This window comes from Mustelus asterias, chromosome 11 (genome assembly GCF_964213995.1).
Source record: "Mustelus asterias chromosome 11, sMusAst1.hap1.1, whole genome shotgun sequence".
In the NCBI taxonomy this organism is placed as follows: domain Eukaryota; kingdom Metazoa; phylum Chordata; class Chondrichthyes; order Carcharhiniformes; family Triakidae; genus Mustelus; species Mustelus asterias.
Window position 1 is genome coordinate 50,566,598 of NC_135811.1, and position 10,113 is coordinate 50,576,710.

The following is a 10,113-nucleotide window of genomic DNA, read 5'->3' on the forward strand; positions in this document are numbered from 1 at the left end:
GTTACACTGAGGGAGAATTTATCATGACCAATTCACCTAACCTGCACATCTTTGGACTGTGGGGAGAAACCGGAGCATCCAGAGAAAACCCATGCAGACACGGGGAGAAGGTGCAAACTCTACACAGACAGTGACCCAAGCTGGGAATCGAACACGGGTCCCTGGCGCTGTGAGGCAGCAGTAGTTCATCATCGTGCGCATCAAAATGGCTGCAGATTGTTCCATTATGAGCAAAGATACAAATGGAAGCAAAGTCAGTGATGTTACCTTGTTATATATTTAAATAGTTGCATGATTGCTTTAAGAACCAGTCACATGATTTGATGGTGATGTCATTGGGGTGTTTCAAAGGTTTAATTTTCATCTAGCCCGACTGTCTGCCCCTCTACTGCGATTTGTGATGTGGTGTCCCTAGAGAGGGAGCATGCGGTGTCCAAGAGCACCCTCGAAACCTTTCGTGCACGCTGGGCACTGCTAGGACTGGGGTGTATTATTGACCCCTCTAATCACATCTTGATTTAATGTTTTAACTTTCCTTTCTGCTTTGTTTTTTGCTTCGGGTGGTTCCTTTCTTTTTGGGGGCTGCCGTCTTGCCTTGTTCCTGAGTTTGTTTAATTTAGTTTATACGATTGGCCAAAAATAAATGCTTAGTTTCATTTTCTACTCTGTACAGGCGACGGCTTCAATAATGGATCCATTGTTATTTTGAATCTATGGGTGGGATTTTATGGCCTCGCTTGTCCCGAAACCGTAAAATCCCACCTGAGATCAACGGACCTTTCCATGCTCAGCCCCTTGCTTGCTCCGATTCCCGTGGCGGGCAGGGCAGTAAAACTCTGGCCTAGGTGTGCAAACCACATCCTTTTCTTTTTGTTTAAAACCCACAACGCCTCACACTGTTAGGACATTACAAAAAGAAAATTGGCAACGAGTCAGGATTTTGTTTCATCAAGAACATCGAGAAACGATCCTCAGAAGATGGAAAAAACATTGTGGGTCTGTGGTGAACCATCGTTGGTTACCACTGGGGGTTGTTCTTATGTTACTGTTGGGTTAGGGTGTTGTCACTGTGGGGGTTGTATAATGTTGTTGGGTTAGGGTGTTTACCTGTTGTAAATGTTATTATGGCACATCCCGGTGGGGCCCCGCCTCCGGAGGAGAGGTATAAGACCCTCTGCTCCGGCAGGACCCCTTCAGTCTGAACTGGTGTACTCGTGTTAGTTAGTTCCATTGTTTGATAATAAAAGCCTTCAATACTGAAGCCTTGTTCCACGTGCTTGATTGTCGCGCATCAATTTTATTATCAAACAGAAAACTCTCAGCAGTAAAAAGAGAGTATGGAACAGATCTTGAAACCAGATCGTCTGGCGTTGGACCCACGTGCGGTCGGTGCCGCTAACACCTTCGACCACTGGTGGAAGTGTTTCGAAGACTACCTGGCAGCCTCTGTAGCTATTACTACAGACAGCGACAAACTCCAAGTCCTCCACGCAAGGGTAAGCGACACGATTTATCTCGCGATTCGTGCGGCCACCACTTACCCGAGGGCCGTCGAGCTCTTGAAGAAACGATACACGAAACCACCCAACGAGATACACGCTCATTACCTCCTCGCTACATGACGTCGGCAGTCGGGCGAAACCATGGAGGACTACGCCAATGAGCTCCTGCAGCTTGCCAGGGGTTGCGATTGTAAAGACGTATCAGCCGAACAATACATGTACGACCTCGCCCGAGACGCGTTCGTAGCAGGGGTAGGGTCCTCGTACATCCGGCTTAAGTTACTGGAAAAAGGGAACCTCGACTTGACCCAAGCGATGGAGATGGCTGAGATGCTGGAAGCGGCGTCGAAAAGCTTGGCGCTGTACCCCGAGGACCACGTGGAGACAACGTGGCAAGAGCAAGCTCAAATCCCTCCTCGCCCCGCGGGCTCGCGCTCCCATATCGATCCGACGACGGCGGCAGCTCCAGGCGGCCAGCAATGCTATTTTTGCGGTGGGGCCAAGCATCCACGGCAACAGTGTCCGGCAAAAACGGCAATCTGCAGCCAGTGCGGTAAAAAAGGCCACTATGGTAAAGTTTGCAGGTCGAAGTCCAAAAACGGCAGTGCAGCTTGTAACCCTCCAGAGCGGAGACAATCCCCTTCGGCATCGCAGTACCCACGAGGTCCGACCACGTGCGAATCCAGGACGGCGCCATCGTGGCTGACGGAGGAGGAGGAAGACCACCAGGAGTCGCTACGTTTGGCGCCCTCGCCCACGTGCGATTCATGGGGGCGGCCATCATGGTCCACGACGACTAGGAGCGACCAGCAGGGGTCCTCAGCATCAACATCGGCGGCATGCAGTGACGCCCAGGGGCTAACGGTGGCGTCGATCTCCCTGGACCAGACTAAGCACCACAGGCTTGAGAATTCAATGATGGATATCAAGGTAAATGGTCGTACTGTGAATTGTCTGTTCGACAGTGGGAGCACCGAGAGTTTCATACACCCTGACACTGCTAAAAGGTGTGGACTCCGGGTTCTACCTGCCAAGCAGACAATTTCCATGGCATCACGGTCCCGGTCTGTACCGATCCAAGGACGATGTATGGTAACTCTAGAGGTACAGGGCACAATTTACGAGCAATACAGGCTCCTTGTGTTACCTCACCTTTGTGCGCCAATTCTCCTCGGACTAAATTTTATGGTCCACATGAAGAGTGTGATCCTACAGTACGGTGGGCCACTCCCTTCACTGGCAGTAGGGAATCAGCCGCAGCCTCCAAATTGCCCAAAGCGCCCCGCATGCAATCTTTCCACTCTGAAAATCACTCCACCATCCTTATTTAAGAATCTGGTACCAGGCTGCAAGCCCATCGCTACTAAGAGTAGGCGTTACAGCGCTGAAGACCGGATCTTTATTAGATCTGAGGTTCAGCGGCTCCTCAAGGAAGGGATCATACAGGCCAGTGCTAGTCCGTGGAGAGCGCAGGTCGTGGTAGTCAAAAGCGGGAACAAACCTCGGATGGTCATCGACTACAGTCAGACCATTAACCGTTATACGCAGCTGGATGCGTATCCTCTCCCGTGCATTTCTGATATGGTCAATCAGATTGCGCAGTACCGAGTGTTCTCTACCATAGACCTTAAGTCCGCCTACCATCAACTCCCCATCCGCCCAGAGGACCGACAATATACGGCTTTTGAGGCGGATGGTCGTCTATACCATTTCCTCAGGGTTCCATTTGGTGTCACCAATGGGGTCTCGGTCTTCCAGCGTGCTATGGACCGAATGGTGGACCAGAACGGGTTGCGGGCTACCTTCCCGTACCTGGATAACGTCACCATCTGCGGCCATGACCAGCAGGACCATGACACGAATCTCCAACACTTTCTGCGCACTGCATCTCGCCTGAATCTGACCTATAACAGGGAGAAGTGCGTATTCCGTACGCGCAGGTTAGCCATCCTTGGATACGTGGTGGAAAACGGGGTCATTGGCCCTGATCCAGACCGTATGCGCCCCCTTACTGAACTTCCCTTGCCTGCTAGCATGAAAGCACTGAGGAGATGCCTCGGGTTCTTTTCATACTATGCGCAGTGGGTCCCCAACTACGCGGACAAAGCTCGTCCGCTCATCAAGTCCACGACCTTCCCACTCACGCCGGAGGCCCAATTGGCCTTCAAGGCTTTGAAAAGCGACATTTCGAAAGCCATGATGCACGCGGTGGATGAATCCATCCCTTTCCAGGTGGAGAGTGATGCATCTGATTTCGCCCTAGCCGCCACACTAAACCAGGCAGGCAGGCCCGTCGCGTTCTTTTCCCGCACCCTTCAAGGCCCCGAAATTCAGCACTCAGCGGTGGAGAAGGAGGCTCAGGCCATTGTGGAGGCAGTCAGACACTGGCGCCATTACCTGGTGGGGAAGCGGTTCACTCTGATCACGGATCAACGATCCGTGGCGTTTATGTTCAGTAACACGCAGAGGGGCAAGATCAAGAACGATAAGATCTTGCGGTGGAGAATTGAGCTCTCCACCTATAATTACGATATTATGTATCGTCCAGGGAAGCTCAATGAGCCCTCGGATGCCCTCTCGCACAGAACATGCGCCATCATGCAGGAGGACCGCTTGAAGGCCCTCCACAATGACCTGTGTCATCCTGGAGTCACCCGACTCTACCACTTCGTCAAAGCCCGCAACCTGCCCTACTCGGTGGAGGATGTCAGGTCAGTGACGAGAAGCTGTCGGATTTGCGCAGAATGCAAACTGCACTTTTATCGACCAGACCGGGCACAATTGGTCAAGGCCACTCGCCCTTTCGAGAGGCTGAGTGTGGATTTTAAGGGCCCCCTTCCCTCAACGGACCGGAACGTCTATTTCCTCAACATAATAGATGAGTACTCCCGGTTCCCGTTTGTTGTCCCCTGTGCGGACACGTCGACTGCCACCGTCATTAAGGCATTCAGTGAGCTTTTTACCCTGTTCGGGTACCCCTGCTACATTCATAGCGACAGGGGCTCGTCGTTCATGAGCAACGACTTGAGGCAATTCCTGCTCTCATTCGGGATTGCCTCTAGTAGAACCACGAGCTACAACCCTAGGGGTAACGGACAGGTGGAAAGGGAGAATGCTACAGTCTGGAAGGCTGTCCTACTGGCACTGAAATCCAGGGGCCTTCCAGTCTCCCGTTGGCAGGAGGTCCTTCCAAATGCGCTCCATTCTATCCGCTCCCTCCTGTGTACGGCAACCAATGCTACTCCCCATGAGAGGATGTTCTCATTCCCTCGGAAGTCGTCCTCGGGGATCTCATTACCAGCCTGGTTGACGTACCCAGGACCCGTCCTTCTGCGGCGACATGTGAGGGCTCGCAGGTCCGACCCCTTGGTCGAACCGGTCCAACTCCTCCACGCCAACCCTCAGTATGCCTATGTGGCATATCCTGACGGGCGAGAGGACACTGTCTCCATTCGAGACCTGGCGCCCGCAGGGGACGTAGCAACTCCTGTCGCTCCCATACCCCCTGTCACGAATCCCCTACTACTTATTTATTCCCCAGACGTGGCGCGGTCAGCACCGGGACCAGTGCATAACAGTTATACTCCCATGTACAGCTTGCCTGAGACCCGGAGATCGGCGCCACCACCGAAGGTTCCAGGATCCCCTGCACCATCGCCTCACCAGGGCCAACCGGCCCGGGAGTCCTTGAGGGGACAGCCGGACGCTGATTTGGAGAGAACGCCACCGCAAGCACCTGCTCCGGTTTAGCAACCGGTGTTGAGGAGATCACAGCGACGGTGCGGTCCTCCAGACCGTCTGGACTTGTGAATTTTGTACATATGACCTGTTTTTTGCACCCCGCCGGCCTTTGTTTTTAAAGGAGGGGTGAATGTGGTGAACCATCGTTGGTTACCACTGGGGGTTGTTCTTATGTTACTGTTGGGTTAGGGTGTTGTCACTGTGGGGGTTGTATAATGTTGTTGGGTTAGGGTGTTTACCTGTTGTAAATGTTATTATGGCACATCCCGGTGGGGCCCCGCCTCCGGAGGAGAGGTATAAGACCCTCTGCTCCGGCAGGACCCCTTCAGTCTGAACTGGTGTACTCGTGTTAGTTAGTTCCATTGTTTGATAATAAAAGCCTTCAATACTGAAGCCTTGTTCCACGTGCTTGATTGTCGCACATCAGGGTCCTTGCACTTTGAATATTAGAAGGCTGGGGAAAATCAACAACAGGATTAAAGGTTGAAGTGCCAGTGAAGGAAGACCAAGTAAGAGAAAAAAATATTGGCCAGAATTCTCTGATCTTGCCACCGCTGCTAACAAGAATGGAAAATTTGGTGCTCAGCAGCGGGACTGGAGAATCCCAGCTTCGAACAAGGTCGGAGAGTTCTGGCCATTGTATTTCTTACCGGAAAAAAGGAATCAGGGACACTACTCTAAGTTGCAGGGTCCGTGTACATGTTGCAGGGTTTAGTGGCAGAGTGGCAGACTCACTATGATGTTGAAAAAGGGTGGAAGCTCTCTGTTGGTTTCTTCCGATCAGAGAATGGTGAGATTCCAGGCAGTATCTAATCTATTTAAAACCCACAGCCCTTAACATGGTTAGGATATTGTAACCTCCAACTCAGAGGACAGTTCAATTGTAAACCTGCTCTGATGAGATGTTAAAAACATGTGCTTAAATGGAGCACAATGCCCAATAAAAGGGCAAGTCCCTCAGGTTGCCCATTATCCTTGTGAGATGTGTCAACAAGCCAACGTTAATGGGCAAAGACTGGCTTCATTGTAATACCTCAGGAGTCAGCTGTAAAGGAATGGTGCTTTATTGCACAAAGTAAAAATAAAGAAAAACCATAAGCTTGTGGTGAACACAAACCGGTACCCAACCGGTACGTTATATTAATGGACCCACTCAGGGGCCTGCTTTATGAAGGACACGGGAAACAAGTTCCACCTGGTAAGGTAATTACCAATCACCTAGGAACTCGTATTCTATGAGTCCTCCTGGGAGGTCAATCAGAGATTCCCCGTGTGTAAGTTCTGGAGTTTATTATCACATTCACAAACTGAAGTTAGACGAGAGGCATGTTTTCCAAGTTGAAATGATCAAGAAGCATGATCAGCTGTTGAATACTTACAGTGACATTTTCAAAGACAGCTATAAAGGCATCTCTGGTGTCACACACACCTGAATCAGGATAGAAAACCAATATAGTGCAAGGCTAGGTTCTCAAAACCCAGCTTGATGAGTAGTCAAAGAAGTTGGAGAGCAATTGTTACCAGTGCAAGCTGATCACTGGGATAGTGCAATTCCATTGGTAATAGTGCCCAAGTCTGACAAAACTGCAAAGCTCGGTGGGAATTGCAAAGCCATAATAAATCAGGCAGTGGCATGCTGAACAGTATCCATTACCCACCTCCCAAGATGTGTATGCAGAGTTAGTGGGATCCAAGTTATTCATATGCTTGTTTAGTAACACACTTATGCCCAGCCCAGCGTGGATCAGGAGAGTCAACAAGATTGCACGATAAACATGAGATACTGTCGAGTCTCTTGAGGAGCCGATGGCCTGGTGATATTATCACTAGATTATTAATCCAGAAACTCAGCTAACGTTCTGGGGACCCAGGTTTGAATCCTGCTATAGCAGGTGGTGGAAACTGAATTCAATAAAAAAAATCTGGAATTAAGAATCTACTGATGATCATGAAACCATTGTCGATTGTTGGGAAAACCCAGCTTGTTCACTAATATCCTTTAGGAAAGGAAATCTGCCATCCTTACCTGGTCTGGCCTCCACATGACTCCAGAGCCACAGCAATGTGGTTGTCTCTCAACTGCCCTCTGAAGTGGCCTAACAAAGCCACTCAGTTGTTCAAGAAGGCAGCACACCCTACCCTCTCAAGAGCTACTAGGGATGGGCAATACATGCTGGCCAGCCAGCAATGCCCATGTCCCACAAATGAATTTTAAAAAACACATACACGGGTTTAAACTTGACCTTCAGTTCTATAATGGATGAGATTTTGCAAGGAGTGTCGCATCACTTACGCAATCAGGATGATGTATTGCTTGTGACTGCAACAGAAGAAAAGAATTTTCATGTGTTGGATGAAGTGTTAAAAAAAAGTTCAATGATCACCGTGTGAAGCTGAGAAGGAGCAAGTGTGCCTTTGTGAAACCTGAGGCTGTGTACTTCAGTTTGAAAACCATTGGAAAGAGGCTACAGCCAGTGAAACAGAACATGGAGGCAATGGTCCACACCCCAAAGCCAAAAGAGGTGCCTGAGTTCCAATCTTTTCTAGGCATAGTCCAATACTACTTCTACCTGAGTTTGTGTTGGGTGTACTGTATGACTTGTTGGAGAAAGATGTGAAACAGGAATGGTGTCATTTAGTGAGATGAAAATGACGTGGTGATGCCATACATTTCATGTTCCATCAATGCCACCATCAATATTGAATGTAAATCCAGTCGGTATGAAACATAGTATAGGGTTTCAGGTAGAGATGCCATTTACATTGGAGGCCTCAATTGCTTGTATGAAAGAAACCGCTTAATTTCATTAGTGTCTTCTTATGACACTAATAAATAAACTTTAAAACTTTATATCTCAGCTTCCCTTTTTTTTGCATTTTTGTTGCTGATTGTGTACCTTTGAACCTTCTACTTCCCCCCTTTCCCACTTTAAGAAATCCCAAATTAATTTTCCATTGGGAATTCAGCTCTTAAAGAGGAGGACAAATGTAGAAATGACAAACCCCAATCAGCAGAGCAAGGAATGAATATCATCTGCCTGTCTCTACCCCATGCTCAACTCTACAGATCAAAGTGCTACACCTTCCAACACCATCCTGGACAGATATTTTGAATCTAATTTGCATTCCAAGAACATGCGGGTTGTGTACATTTAACCTCTTAATTGCTGAAGTTTATAGTAACATTATCTTAATATCGAACCATGCATTATTCTTCCCAGGAAAAACAATCCCAAACGGTCTAAACCAGGCGCCACAAGAGGACTTTGATGATATTAGCTAATTAGCTGGGTATGGATGCAATAAGCCAGCCACATTTTAATTCTTTCTAGAGGAAGTCAATCGATCCACTCTTCCATGAGTAATCAGTGGTAGCATGATAAAGCCCTGCAACTATAAAGATTGAAGTAGCTTCCTCAAGTTCTAAGGAGTCAAAGTGAACTTATTGAGTGGGACATTGGTTGCAGTAATATGTTGATCAAACCCCTTTAATAATTATGTGAGTAGTTCTGGCAACTACAAAGGATTGTGTGGTACGTGGCCCCTTCAATGGTTGTTCGAGGGCTTATCAGGAAGAGGCATGTAAACCATCACCTATCAGGTGTTACGACACGGTCTGAACTTTTCAGGGGGTGTGGGCTGGGCAGCTTGGGTACTCAGAATATATTTCGAAGGACTGGCCCAGTATCTTACATTGTCGACCTGCAGGGCCTGTGAAGTGTGGAAGCATGTCGATCACATCAGAAGGTAAGAAGCTGCAGCCCCCACCGTCATTCGTCAGGACTCAGTAATAGAGTCCAGCAGCTGAGTCGGCACTAGCAGAACCACGTGTTCTCCAGGGAGAATCTCAACTGCCAGCGGAAGCAGAAGAAGAGAGTGTGGCCCCTAATTCAACATCAGAATTGTCAACCTACCACTCTTGTAGATTCTTATACCCACAGCTTGGAGAACCTGGTTGTGGAATTACGATGCTCCGCAAGAGTCACAACGTCCCCAGAACGATTGACTATGTGAGCTTTTTGGAGATTCCATTTTAGCTGTATATAGCTGTATGTAAGAGTTTTTATTTGTATGATTGAAAAGTAAATTAAGGGGGGAGGAATGTGGTAGTGTGGCCCCTTTAAGAGGTGTTTTTTTGTGGGTCACATGACCCTCATGGGGCCTATCATGAAGAAACAAGCGAACCATCACCTATTGGGGTGCAGGTCCTGATAGGAAGGAACCTGCAGAATGAGACTGGGAACCGGTGAGGCCTGTATCTGTACTGAACTTGTTCATACATAATTTATCTTTCCTTCAATAAATCACCATTGTGATCCAAGGTATTCTTGTCATGATACCTCGAGCTACAATAGATTGATACAAAGTTTTAAACAGTAAATTACTCATTGGACAAGAATCAACCCCATATTTCCTCATTGAGCTATGGAGTGCCTTCCCTGGCATTGAACAGGCCACACTGTCAGGTTGTAACCTTTCACAGGCAACAAATATTTTTTCAGCACCATTGGCTAATTTTGCTTATATCGTGAGACGCTGGCTAAGTTTCATTACTCAACATGAGCTCCGTCATTGTGTCGTTTATTGTTACACTATTTATCTTGAGGTTTATATTTTGCCAGAAGATGAATATCCCTATGATGTAACAGAATGATTGCACAACTTTAGAATTTTAGAGAGCTTTATTGTCCTGACCTTACTTTGGGTTTTTGTACAATGAAAGCAAAAAATGTAAAGATGGCTTTGTACTCTTCGATTTCTCTGCTATTTAGATCCACTTACTGTTTCTTCAAAGACCATACCAATTCATCAAAGATCCTTAGACAGCACCTTCCAAACCCACGACCACTTCCATCTAGAAGGACAAGGG